Raw genomic sequence first — 14,192 nt, 5'->3', positions numbered from 1 at the left:
TTAAAGAATGAGACTACTTACTTTTGTTAGAATATATTCCCTGGAAGACCTAAACAAACATTGAAGACTAAAAACACTAAAGAACAAATAAGTTATTAGAAAATGAAAGATGCATGAGTACTCACCATATCACATTATCTTTGTAGTGGACACCCCTGCAGTCGGGTTGCCCAACAAGAAATCCTTCCTGTGCCCTGTTTCATAGGCATTTAATCTACAATCTAGACATTTCTTTCAAAGACTGGACTTCCTGTGGCCAAAAAGGTGTACATGCAGCTTCGGGGGTATTTGCAACCCATCAGTCAATAGTTCATTAATGTATACAGATAGCATCAACTACAACAGCAAAGTACAGTTGTGCAGTTGAACTTATAACAGTAGATGTTTGAATGAACAATGCTGCAGTAGCCTTAGCTATATCGCTTATATTCTACCAAGGATATAACAGCTGGACAGCTTCTAAAGCTTCAGGGCATGTTCTACACCCAATCAAGCAGACTGAGCTGAGCTGAATGAAACACAGCTTTGGGCGTCAAGCCCTTCAGGGAATTCCTGCAAGCAGAAAGAGGGAGGCAGAGCCCTGAAACAGTGCCAGGAACAAAATATGAGAAGTTATGTACCTACCATAACGTTCCATGTTAGTTGTCTTCTTCTCGCCTTCTTTCTTGCTGGATGGGTTCGGAGCCGACCCTCAGCTCCGACTCGGCCTATACTAAAGCTCGAGAGCTATTTATACCGGCTCGAGGCTACCCTATTTCCCACAATGCTAGGCACCAACTACCCAGATCTCGTTTTATAGCTGAAACCATAGCAGTTCTGATCTCCAAAATAAGGAGAAGAGGAAACCTCACTCCTAAGTCACCTAGACCTATAGCTACCAGTAAGGATAGCCAAAGGGGGTTAATACTGAGGCAGGAAGAAAATCCCCAAGGATCCTTAGGTCTGTCCAAACTAGGGGGATGGAGGGTGGGATGCAAGAAAGAAGGCGAGAAGAAGACAACTAACATGGAACGTTATGGTAGGTACATAACTTCTCAATGTTAAGTTGTCAATCTCGCCTTCATTCTTGCTGGATGGGACCACATCCCTATCACCTTCACCTTGGGTGGCTCATCGGAACAGACTCCTGAGAACGGTGGAACCAAAATTAGCCTGGCTTCGGGAGGCCATATCTAATTTGTAATGAGAGATATAAGTATGAGGAGAGGCCCATGTGGCTGCCGCAGAAATGGAACCTATTGGTAATCTAGTCTGAAAAGCTATTGACATGGCTAATGCTCTAGTGTGAGCCCTGGGCCATGACGGTAGCTTTTGGCGTCTGAGGTCATACATGAAAGTAATCACAGAGGCCAGCCATCTAGAAAGGGTTACTTTGGAAACTGGAAGCCTTTCTTCCCTGCCGCATAAGATAGGAAGAGCTGTTCAGATTTCCTAGCTTGCTTGGTTCTATCCAGATAGCAACGGAGCTGATGATGAACGTCCAGAAAATGCAGCTTTTGTTCCGCTCTGTTGGAATAGTTGGGGAAGAAAACTGGGAGATCAATAGTCTGGTTTAGGTTCGCCTCAGAAGAAACCTTGGGTAAAAAGGACGGGTTAGTCCTGAGGGACGCACTGTCTTTATGGAAAACTAGGTAAGGTGGACGAATGCAAAGGGCATGAAGTTCTAATACTCTTCTGGCAGATGTTATGGCAACTAGAGAGAGAGTCTTCCAAGAGAGCAATTTCAAGGAGCAGTAAGCCGCAGGTTCAAAAAGGGGAAGAATCAAGGAAGTTAGAACCAAATTTAAGTCCCACTGAGGTGAGGGGTCTCTGATTGGGGGCTTAACCAAAAAGATACCTTTAAGAAAGGTTTTACAAACCTTATGGGACATGATACTGGAGTCCAAAAAGCCTACATGAAAGTTTGAAATAGCCGCTAACTGTACTCTGGTGGAGGAAGAAGACCCTGAGTGAAAAAGTTCAGCTAGGAAGTCTAGGACTGATTGGATAGGGGCAGTAAAAGGATCCATATTTCTAGCTCCTGCCCAGAAGGAAAAACGCTTCCACTTGCTGGCATAAATCCTTCTAGTAGATGACTTTAGGGAAGCTATAAGTATGTCACGCACAGAATGGGAAATAAGGGGAAGCCTGGCTAGGGTTGGAATTGGAGCAACCAAGCTGTGAGGTTGAGAGATCGAAGGGAGTGGTGCGGCTGTCTCGACTGATGGGTCAAGCGATCTGGCACTGGGTCCAGATGCCAGGGCTGCCCCAAGAGGTAACGATGCAGGAATGGAAACCATATCTGTCGAGGCCAGTAAGTAGCAATGAGGATCATGGTGGCTCTCACGGCGGTAGCTTTCTGAATCAATTGAGTGATTAATGGAAAGGGGGGAAAGGCATACAGAAGTCCCCGGGGCCAATCGTGGACTAAAGCGTCTCTAGGAGGGGTGGCCGGGAAGAGAGTGAAGAAGCTGTGGCACTTGCTGTTTTGAGGTGTTGCAAAAAGATCGCAGCAAGGTCGATCCCATTTCTGAAAATTTTTTTCCACTACTGCTTGTTTGAGAGACCACTCGTGTGGCATGAGAACGGCTCAGCTCAACCTGTCCGCTATGATGTTGGACTTCCCGGGGATGTGCGTTGCTATCAGAAACCGCTGAGAGGAGATCGCCCACTGCCATAGTCTGAGTGCCTCTCGACATAAGGGATAGGACTTGGTTCCGCCCTGCTTGTTGATGTACCACACTACTGACATATTGTCCGTCTGAACTGCAATAGTCCCGATGGGAAGAGAGTCCTGAAGGGCTTGCAACGCTAAAAGTACTGCTCTCATCTCAAAGACATTTATGTGCAGGTGGCACTCGAAAGGTTGCCATGTGCCCTGGACTGTCCTGGCCTGAAAATCCCCCCCCCCCCCAAATCAGGGAGGCATCCATTGTCACCATGGCGATCGGGGGAGAAGGAACAAATGGTCTGCCCTAAAGGACTTGAGGGGAGACCGTCCACCAAGAAAGGTGTTTCTTGCAAGACAGGGTTATTAAAATGTTGTGTGACATTGGAAGCTGTTGAAAAGATCACTGGGAAAAAAGCATCCACTGAAGGATGCGCATATGAAAGCAAGCTAGGGGAAGTAGAGTAAAGGCTGCCGCCATGAGACCTAATACCTTCAGGACAAACCTGGCCTGGATTTTGTTGTTCTGAAGAAGGATGTGAACATGCCTGTGAATATCTAGAACTCTTTGATCGGTTAGTTTTGCGGAGAGCCGGACTGTGTCCAATGTGGCGCCTACGAAGGTAATAGACTGACAAAGCAGACTTTTCGAAATTTATGGAGATAACTAGCCCTTTGCAAGTATGAATGGTGTAATCTCTGGAAAGGAGAAGTTGACACCTGGTGGTGGAAAGGAGAAGCTGACACCTGGTGGTGGCAGTGAGGAGCCAGTCGTCTAGGTATGGAAACACCTGGAATCCTTGCCTCCTCAGATGAGCCATAACTGCTGCCATGCATTTGGTGAACACTCGGGGGGCTGTAGTGAGACCAAAGGGCAGGGGGCTCTGAACTGATAGTGACTGGCTCCTAGCCGGAAGCAGAGAAACCTCCTGGAGCACCTGTGCATCTTGATGTGGTAGTATGCATCCTAAAGGTCTACTGAGCACATCCAATCGTCCTGACCCAGAAAGGGTAGAATGGACTGTAGCGTGACCATCCGGAACTTCTTTCTTCTGACAGACTTGTTTAGTCTGCTGAGATCCATTATTGGTCTCCAGTCCCCTGTCTTTTTTGGTACCAAAAAGAACGGAGTAGATTCCGGATCCTTGTTGGTCTGCTGGGACTGGCTGGATGGCTCTTTGTTAGCAGTTTTGATATTTCTAGTACTGCTTGTTCCCTTAGAGTGGGTGGAACGTCTGTGAGGGGTCCTCTTGGCTGAGTTGGGGTGTGGATAAAAGGAATTTTCTAACCCTCGGATATAATCGACTGTACCCATTTGTCTTGGGTGACTGAAAGCCAGGCTTCTGGGTACAGTGATAACCTTCCCCCAACTGCCTCCAAAGGCGGACAGTCGGGCAGCTTCTCAGGGATGCTGGAAGGGCTTGCCAGAAAGAGACTCTCTGCTACCCTGATTTTGCGGACCTCCTCTGCCCCTAGGGCGGCGTCTGTTATTGCCCCCCCCCCCCGCCTCTAGAGGGAAACTGACCTTTTGTGTCAGGCGCGACCTCTTGTGGTTTACGGAACCACATTTTCCCAACCTTCTGACCCTTAGGGTATGGTCTAGACGAGGTCGAAAAACGGACTCCCACGACAGAGAGTCTTGCCTTCTTGCTCGCATCAGGTCAAAGTATCCTTCACCTGAGGTCCAAACAAAGCTGAACCGTCAAAGGGGGAATTAGTGAAGGACGCCTTAAAGGGGTCTGCAAAGTTACAAAGCCGCATCCAGGCGTGACGCTGTAAGGCCACGCCTGTTCCTGCAGCCCTACTCACCCCATCGGCCGCATAAGAAATAAGCTGCATGGAGGAGTTGACAATGGAATTCAGGGTTGCCAGCTGGGAGTTTATTTTGTCCTGAGACCCCGCAGCTGTTGGATCCTGTAAGACTTCACCCACTTCTTTGAGCATGTCTCTTTGAAGGCGAGTGAAGTGGCACAGATAATTCAGCGACCGCATGACAAAAGTCGCTGAAAAAAACATCCGCTTGCCGTACCTATCCATAGTCCTAAATTCCTTGTTAGGAGGATGGACAGGTACTGAAGGATCAGCCAGTTCCTTCTTAGTGGCTGCAGCCACCACCATGGCGTCAACCGGGACACCCTTGGCTAAAAACTGTTTGTCCGAAGGGGCTGTTATGAATTTTGAAGGCCTCTGTGCGGTAAGTTCCATCGTATCAGGGGCCGTCCACACCTTTTGCGCCACCACTTGCATGAGGGAGTCAAAGGGTGGAGACACCCAGGAAGTGGAAGGGCGAGAGCCAAAAGACTCTAGGGTAAACCGACTTGTCCTCGGAAGGATTAAGGGTAGACCAGTTCCCTCTATGCTTCAGAATCTCAAGGATGTCTGAAAAGGAGACATCCTCAGAGGGGGACCGTGGGGACCCTTCCGACTCATCCAAATCGGTATCCGATGTAATGGACTCAGGGGAGTCCACATGCTTCCTCTTACATTTCCTCTTCCGAGGGGGTTCCCCTGACGGATCAGGGGAAACCTCGGAAGAGGAGGATATTCCCAATGGGGAAACCTGAGGCGCTGGACCTCTACTGTCAGGAATGAGAGGGTGGATAGAGACCGCAGCAGGCACTACAGAGGGAGGAGCTGAGGGAGCCGACCATGGAGCAGGCACAGGGGCCAGCACGCTCCACATTACTTCGAAGGCGCCCCTATCAGGCAGGGTAGAAGGTCCCCGCTCCGAAGAGATAAGGACCCCTCCCAGCACCGAGAGGGATGGCTCCGAAGCTGATGTCGGGGCCGAACTTACCAGCGCCGAAGCTCCAAGAGGGAGAATGGGGTTGGACAAGTGTCCGATGCCACTCGCCCCCTCGGAGCAGACGAGCAAGTCCATGTGCCCGGATCCTTCCAAGGATGGGACCATGGAAAAGACCGGAGCAGACGACTGAGCCGAAAGGTGAGGTATCAGCTCCGTGTCGATGGCCACGGCTCCCACAAGCTCTGGCTCCAAACTCAGAGGAAGAGTCGGAGGAGGAATCGAAGATGGGGTGGGAATAGCCACTGTCTGTTGAGAAGGGCTATGGAGCATCTGGGCTAGTCCCCAAGACTTAAGTCTACTAACCATCCTCTCGAGGTCATGGTCCAAGAGCCTGGAAGACCTAGTGGAATGGGTTCGATGGCTCCACTCCAAGAGTAAGGAAGACCTCGGAGCTAAGTGAACAGATTCCAAGGACGGAGACCTGGACAGTTTACGGCTGGCTGATGGCCAACACCACTATCGGCGCCGACTGAGTCCTAGAATCATCGGCTCCGGCTCGAGCCGATGTAGAAGATAGAGTTTGAGAAACGTCGACTCCAGCCGGAGCCGATGAGGAAGACCGTCTTGGAAACATCGGCTCCAGCCGAAGCCGATGTAGCAGCAGTCAGACCAACACCCGTCGAAGGCTCTGAACACGGAGCCGACGGCTTAGATGGCTTCCCAGACTATGACTTGGTCGGGGAACCTTCAGGCTTTAATAAGCCCCTCAAAATTAACTTATTTCTGCGTTCCTGCAGGACTCTTGGACTGAACGCATGACAGACAGAACAAGAGTCCTACAGGTGCAGAGGGCCCAGGCAATAAACACAAGTGTGACTGTCAGCGACATTTTCTGACAGCACTAGTCACACTTCTTGAAGCCTGAGACCCTGGTGTCTTTCGACATCCTAAAAGGTACAAAAAAAAGACACACACAGACACCCTTTAACACAAGCGAAGTCAGTCACACAACAATTTAAACTGACACTTTAAAGAAGGGGAATAGGCCCAAAGGCCTAACCTTCTAACCAAAGAAGGGGTTAGGATTAAGGGATTAAAAGGGACCAGGAAGGGAGATTAACTATGAAGGGAAGCTAATGGGATGGTCACTAACAAAATTCTAACTGAAAGTCTGACTAAAAGGGTGATATTCAAGAATTATAAATTCTAACCTGCAGAGCCGGTAAAAAAGCACCTCGCAGCTGTAAGCGGCAAACGAGATCTGGGTAGTTGGCGCCTAGCATTGTGGGAAATAGGGTAGCCTCGAGCCGGTATAAATAGCTCTCGAGCTTTAGTATAGGCTGAGTCGGAGCCGAGGGTCGGCTCCAAACCTATCCAGCAAGAATGAAGGCGAGACTGACAACTTAACATTAAATGTTTATACCCTAACAAAAAAATAAACCAAAAAACAAGATGGTTGTAAGGAGGGAGCAACTTACTGAAACAGCGACCATTCAAGTATCTACTGGTATAGCAAGTTCAACTTACATAACTTTAGTGTAGTTGTCATGCTGATCACTGCTGCAGTTGCCTTAGCTAAATGAATAGATTACCTTAGCCAACTACATTTGGGAGGCGGACCAAAATCCCCTGGAGAATGGTCCTTGCAAATCTTGATCTGGATATAGAGAAGGAATCAAACTTATAGTATTTTGTAAAAGTACTTGCAGAATAAGTAGCAGCTTCTGGAATGCATCTTGAATTCATCCCTTTACGGAAAGCCATTGATGAGGCCGAGGCCCTGGCAGAGTGGACCTTGACCCTGCCTGGGCAGATTTGGTATGGAGAATATAACGAACAGTAATACCGTTAAGACAACCATTTGGAAATGGTCTCTTTTGACACAGGCTGTCCCTTCTTACCTTCATAAGAAATTAACTGATTTGAAGATGTGAAACATTTAGTTCTGTCAAGACAGTACTAGAGTTGTTTGTGGACTTTCAAGGTATAGAGTATCCTTTCTCCCTCGTTCAGAAAAGAAAATGGGGAGATGGATACTTTGGCTTAAAGTCAACTCAGATACCACTTTAGACATACAAGAAGGATTAGTTCTCAAAGGAAATCCTGTCCCTATGGAAGTTGAGATAGGACTAACTCACCATAAGAGCTTGCAACTCAGATACACTTCTTGCAGAGGTTAGAGCAGTCAAACTGTTTTCCATATAAGAGTCTTAAGTCAGCCAGATCCGCTAGTTCAAATGGAGCAAGTGTTAGCTTCTCCAACACAAAGTTAAGATCCCAAGGAGAGGCCACCGATATTCCTGGCGGTCTCTTGTGCAAAACCCATTTCAAGAACATGTTGACATGACTGCACTGAAAGAGGGGGATCCAGGTTCACAGATGCTGAAATGGCCAAAATATGAACCTTCAAAGATGAAGAAAGGCCATAGGATAACAACTCGAACAAATATTGTAGAATCAGAGAACAACTAGCTCTGAATGGATGTTGGTACCAACTAGGAACCTTTTTCCATTTGCTAATATATGATTTTATATTAATAAGGCTTTCCTGCCTCCCTTAGAACCCGCTGTATGTCCTCAGTACACAGGTGCCTAAAAAGAATTAAGACTCTATCATCCAAACAGTCAATTAAAGAGGACTGATGTTGGGCTGCATCAAACATCTCTGATGTTGTGTGAGCAGATCCAGTCTGTGAGGAGGCTTGTGGCAATTGCCCCTGGCCATTTCCAAAAGGGAGAACCATGGTTGCCTGGGCCAAAAAGAAGTCACCACAGTGATCTTGGGGTATTCATTCTGAAGCTTCAGAAGTACCCTGAATATTAGTGAAAAAGGTAGAAAAGTATACAGGAACATTCCTGTCCAAAAAAGGTATCCGTCTTCCAACCCTTCTTGCAAGGAATCCTGGAAAAGAATCACACCATTTGACTGTTCAGAGAAAAGGCAAAGAGGTTTATACTTGAGGAATTCCCCTCAGACAGATCAAAATATGGAAGACCCCCTGATCTACTTTCCATTTGAGAGAGTCTGTCTTGGTGCTGCTCAGCTTGTCTGCCACACAACTTTGCTCTGACAGAATGTAGGATGCCTTTAAAATGAGATTATGCTGTGAAGCTATATCCCAAGCCAACTCCGCTAGTCTACAAAGGTGGTATTCACCTGATTCCCCCTTATTTGTTGATGTACCACGTGACTGACTGTTGAACAAAGTTGGTTTGGGGAGTAGACTGCCTTGAGGAAGGCAAGAATCACCCTGACATTTATGTGCTTACATCTGTCCTTGTTTTCCCGCACTCTTGTACTTTTATCCCTCCTGAAACTGCTCCCAAAGCAAAGACTGAAACATCTGTGCTGACCAACTGCTCTGGAGCAGGAAGGGGAAAAAGGGAGACCTGCATTTAACGGATCTGTTGTCCTCACCAAAAGATCTCTTCCGACAAACCACACCACTGGGACTTTAAAGATAAAGGGTGTTGATGCTCAGCCTAGACAGACGTCAGATACCACTATCTTTTGCATGTGGTGTCCTGCCAGGGCTATCGTGAAAATCGCATATAGAATGAGATCTAAACTCCTGGAGATATTACCTAGCGGTGACTGAAATATGAGTGGAAACCCATAGAAACAGAACTAAAAATCAATTTTTTCCTCTAAAGAAATGTTCTTTGAACTGAGGTGTCTAGTTGACATCCCCAGAACACAATCCTGTGTGAGGGAATCAAGAAAACCTTTTGAATGTTCTCTTGGGAGTCCCAGCATCTGTAACAGATCCCTCACCCAAGAGAGATTCCTGACACTTTGAAAGAGACAATGAAAATATAACCAAGTCATGTAAATATGGACAAATGTGGGTAACCTGTAGCCTGCACTGAGCTACAACTGGAGCAATTCACTAAGTTAACACTCTTGGTGCAGTGAATAGTCCAAAAGGTAAGGCAGAGAACTGACAATGTGATCTAGACACACAAAACTATTAAGAAATGTCTGAAGTCTGGAAGAACAGGGATGTGATGAGCATCTTTCAAGGGCTCACAAATGAAATATCGGCACAACTCCAAGACAGGGCAGCACTGAAACCTGAACTTTGAACACTGCTCTTCTCCTTAAAACTTCTTTTGGGGAAGGGACAGCCCACTCCCCAACCCCATACAAACTTAAATACACCAACTCCAAGACTGCTATACCTCAGAGAAAAGGACATTTCTATGAAATTACATCCTGAACTTGATATATACAAGTCCAATCTTTCAGACATTCAGTCTTCACATTTCAGGACTTGGTCTAGCAGGTCCCAATATTTCAAATGGTTATCTCTTAAGCTTAGTGTTACCGGGAAACCTGAGAGTGGAAGAACAGGCAATGGGTTATGCAGCGACATAATTCTGAATTTGGACAAAATCACAAATATGTTTATTAAAGATCCAGAACTGGCCATAAAGCATTTTCTCTCTCTGGCACCAGGAACATCCTTGAGTAAAAATCCCTCCCTACTTGAGAAGGAGGCACTGGTACTATCACTCACTGATGAGACAAGATGTGATTACCAGGTGGAAACAGTCTGATCTGGAGGATGAGGAATGACCCCGCTGAAAAAGAGGAATCTCCTCCCACTGCCATCTGGAACCCTGATGATTTTCAGAATCCATTTGTCAGAAACAATCATTTGCCAGAGAGAAAAACACGAGATTCAGACTTTGTGGAAGAAAAAGGAAATCAGAGGGGGAGGGGTCACAAGAGGTCTCACGAACAGTTATCCAGACTTGTTGGACTGTCTTTGGAGGTTTGAGACTTCTCTTTGGAACCTCACTTGCCATTTCTTCTTAAACTGTTAACCTGAATTTTGTTGAGATTGTTTTATTCTGTTTTTTTGCCAAAAGTTGATGAAGACATAGAAAATCCTTTGGAAAATTTGGAAAAGGGCTGCAAAATCCCTGAAACAGCTTGCCCGTTCCAGCACACTTTTGGACCATCACTGCATCAGAATTTAAAATCTCACTCATCTGGGAGGTTCTCAGAATGCAGCAATGCAAACATCTTTAAAACAGTACCAGTGGCCAAAGCCCTGGAAGGAGCATCAACAGTCTCATACACATACTGCAAACAATGAGCACTGACCTATGCAACATAAGAAATTAAGTTATTTAAAGCAGATTTTTCCTTACATGACAAAAAAAGTTATGTACTTACTATAACTTGGCATCTGTGCTTTCCAGTGTCATTATTCATTACGAATGGGTCTTGGATCTGACCTCGGATCCGAGCCGGCAACTGTTAAGACAGATCCAGAGCGCAAGATCCTCCCCTTCCCAAAATCCCCTGCTACCTTCTACCCTCAGACCGAGTATGCTAACCCAATAGAAATACAGAAGAAACTGCACAAAGATCAAAACATTCCAAAAGACCAGCCACTCCAGCTTGCCAGAACCTCCAGAAGGAAGGGAAGGAGGACGTGAATATGGTGAATGATGACATTGGATAGCACAGATGCCAAATTATGGTCAGTACGTAACTATCTGACGCCATACATACATTACTCATCACAAATACGTCAGAGTCCCCAGTTACTATGCACCATGGGTGGCTTCAAGGAAGGATATGCTGGAGCAGAAAGGAACCAAAGGAAGTTCTGTTCCTACACACCAAGCCAAATTTGTCATGCAAAATGAAAAGCATGTGGATTAGACCAAGTCGCAGAGACAAATCTCATAAAGCGAAAATCTAGCCAAGAAGGTAGTAGTAGCAACAGGCATAGAAAAGTGGGCCTAAACCGGTCTGGATAATTCTAAATATCCATCATAAATGTAGGAAAATACTACTCACAATCCACCTGGAAATAGTCACTTTGGAAACTGCCTGGCCCTTTCTGTTCTGAGAAAAGGCCACAAAGAGATGGTCCAACTTCCTAAATCCCTCAGTCCTTTTTAGATAAAAACGCAATTGCCTGTAGACAACAATGCAAGATATAGTCTCTCTTACTACAGTACCTAGGGAAGAACAGCAGTTGAATAAACTGAATGAGGTTTAGCCTCCAAAGACACTTTGGAAAGAAATGAAGGACTGGTCCTAAGGGACACCCTTATCCTTATAAAAGATCATAAATGGAGGCGCTATGCTTAGGGCTTGGAGTTCCAAGACCCTTTTGGCAGAGATATCGGCCACTAAAAAGGCCATCTTTCAAGCAAGGAACCTGATATCAGAAGCAGCAGCTGGTTCTAAATTTTTTTGCATCAGGGACTGCAGCACCAATGTCAAATCCCACGGCAGGGATGGATCCTTAACAGGAGAACTAAGATGAAAGACCTCTTTCAGAAAGGCTCTGCACAGCTTACAAGAAAAGGTAGGTTCCAGGTTTAGATGGAAATTAGAAATGGACGCTAAATGGAGCTTGATGGTAGAAAAATTTGTCCCATCTTGAAAAAGGAAAGGTAAGAATAGTAAAATATCAGTAATAGGGGCCAAAAAAAGGGCCCAGATTGCATTGTCAAGCCCAAAAAAAAAAGTTCTCCATTCACTTGAATAGACCTTCTTTGTAGATGGCTTTTGAAAGGTCAAGATAATGCTCTTTAATGGGGAAGGAAGCCTGGACTGCGAAAAAATTACTGTAAGTGGAGAAACCACGTGGTTAGACACCGGGTCTGGAGACTGGGAAGAGGGAGCCCTCAGGGATGGGAGATGAGAGCCAGAATGGGATCCTGTCTCCACGGCAGATACTTCAGATGAGACCTTAGGAAGGAGAACCATGCCTGGCAAGCCCAGAAAGGGGCAAGGAAGATGAAAGGGGTCTTCAGGCGGTGAGCTTTCTTTAATACTTTGGCTATTAGGAGAGTAGGAGGATAAATGTAGATAACACCCAAAGGCCAATCGTGAATGAGAGCATTCCTGGGTGACTCCCCCACTGGAAGGATCAGGACAAAGTAATTGCTGCATTTGTGGTTGACTGGGAAGACAAAGACTGCAGCATGGCTGACCCCAATGGCTGAATATTTGTCCTGCCGCCAACGGATTCAGGGACCACTCATGAGGACTCTGGCAGATCTGCTGAATCTGTCAGCCAGCACATTGGAACTCCCAGGAATATGGGTTGAAAGAAGAAAACTCCTGGAAGTCTGTTTGGATTGCTGTGGTCCACAGAGGGAGGCACTCCTAAAAGGCTTGCAACATTAGGACGACTGCTCGCATCTTCAGGATGCTTATCTGCAAACAGGTCTCTGAGGGGGCATAAACTGTCCTGACCTGAAAATGCCACCCCAGCCCCGAAAGAAGGCATCTGTGGTCACTGTAGCCTTAGGTGGAAGAAGGCAAAATTGGACTGCCTAGGTATAGGTCCTGGGACTGAAGCCACCAAATGAGATGATTCCTGCACACCTGAGTCACCTTTATTGTCATGGACACTGGGTGAACCAGAATGGATCACTGGACTGCCAGGGTCCACTGGAGCACTCATATGTGACATCTGGCAAGGGAAACTAATTGAATGGCAGCCGCCATCGTACCCAACACTTGGAGAATCAAACGGACTGACAGGTGCTGTAGTTCAAGCAAGAGGGAAACAGGACTTCGAATGAGATTTATCCTGCAGGGAGGCATGCTGCAGTTTCTGATACAATGTCCAACTGGACCCCAATGAACTCCAGGTTTCAGCACAGAAAAATATTGGACGTGGGCAGATTCACAGTGATACCTAGATGTTAGAAAAGACTGAGGATAAATATGTTTGCCACTGACAGTCAATGTCTTGTGGGAACCCCGTGAGAAGCCAATCATCCAGGTACGGAAAGACCTGGAAACCTTGCAGCTGGAAATGAGCTGTCATGCATTTGGTAAACACCCGAGGGGCTGTGGTGAGTCAAAATGGCAGGACCCTGAACTGATGATGACTGGCCTCAAACCGAAAGCTCAAGTGTCTTCTGGAGAGTGTTGATCTTTATATGACAGTACACGTCCTTGAAATCCACTAAGCACATCCAATCATCCTTGAGCAAGAGAGGCAGAATGGACTGAACAGTGAGCATTCAGAACTTGGACTTTTTGAAAGATTTAGCTCACTGAGGTGCAAAATCTGACACAGGTCCCCAGTCTTTTTCGGCACCAAAAAGAAACAGGTCTGTTTTGGACTTTCATTGTCCTGTTGGGACCTCTTGGATGGCTCTTTTTCTGAAGAAGGTCTTGAACATCGAGAAAGGCCAACTCCCTTTGGTGGGGTGGAACGTCCAGAAGAAACTTTCAAATTGGAGCAGCCTGGGAAAAGGGAATGAAATAACCCTTGGAAATATTTAGCACCCACTGATGAGAAGTGAATCCAGGCTAGTGGGCAAAGGGAGAGTCTACCTCTGACAGCCTCCAGGGCAGCACAGTCAGGCAGCATCTCAGGAATGCTGGAAAGGCTTCTCCAAGATGGGTTCCTGGGAGCCCTGATTCTGCAGACCCCCTCTGCCACTGGGGCAGCATTTGCTATTGAATCTACTGCCCCGGCTTGCAGAAGAGGATTCCAGGGGAGCATTCTGGAAGGAAGAGAGTCTCCTCTGGAACCAAAGTTTCTTATTTCCCCTCTGTGTCTTAGAAAAGGACTGCTTGAGAGAAGAAACCTTGATCCCTACCATGGAAAGAGTCTTGCCTTTATGCTCAATGTTGGATACATTTTCCTTAACAGACTGACCAAACAAGATGAAGGCATCACAAAGGGGGAGTTAATAAGAGATGCCTTGAAAGGTTCCGAAAACCTGCATAGGTGAAGCCAGGCATGTCGCTGAATGGGAATACCTGTGCCTATTGCTCAAGAGGTGGCCTACGAAGAATTGATC

The 14,192-nt window shown here is 46.5% G+C and overlaps 1 protein-coding gene across 1 annotated transcript in view; it reads right to left on the bottom strand.

The window, feature by feature from the left end:
- Nucleotides 1-14,192, bottom strand: part of SUZ12 (SUZ12 polycomb repressive complex 2 subunit) — a 2,970,550-nt gene that overhangs the window by 1,677,383 nt on the left and 1,278,975 nt on the right. The window lies entirely within an intron of this gene.

The sequence above is a fragment of the Protopterus annectens genome, chromosome 4.part0 (genome assembly GCF_019279795.1).
Source record: "Protopterus annectens isolate FY-2018-M chromosome 4.part0, PAN1.0, whole genome shotgun sequence".
Taxonomy (NCBI): Eukaryota; Metazoa; Chordata; order Ceratodontiformes; family Protopteridae; genus Protopterus; species Protopterus annectens.
Note: the sequence above shows the minus strand (reverse complement) of the source record. Positions and strands in the feature narration are given on the sequence as shown.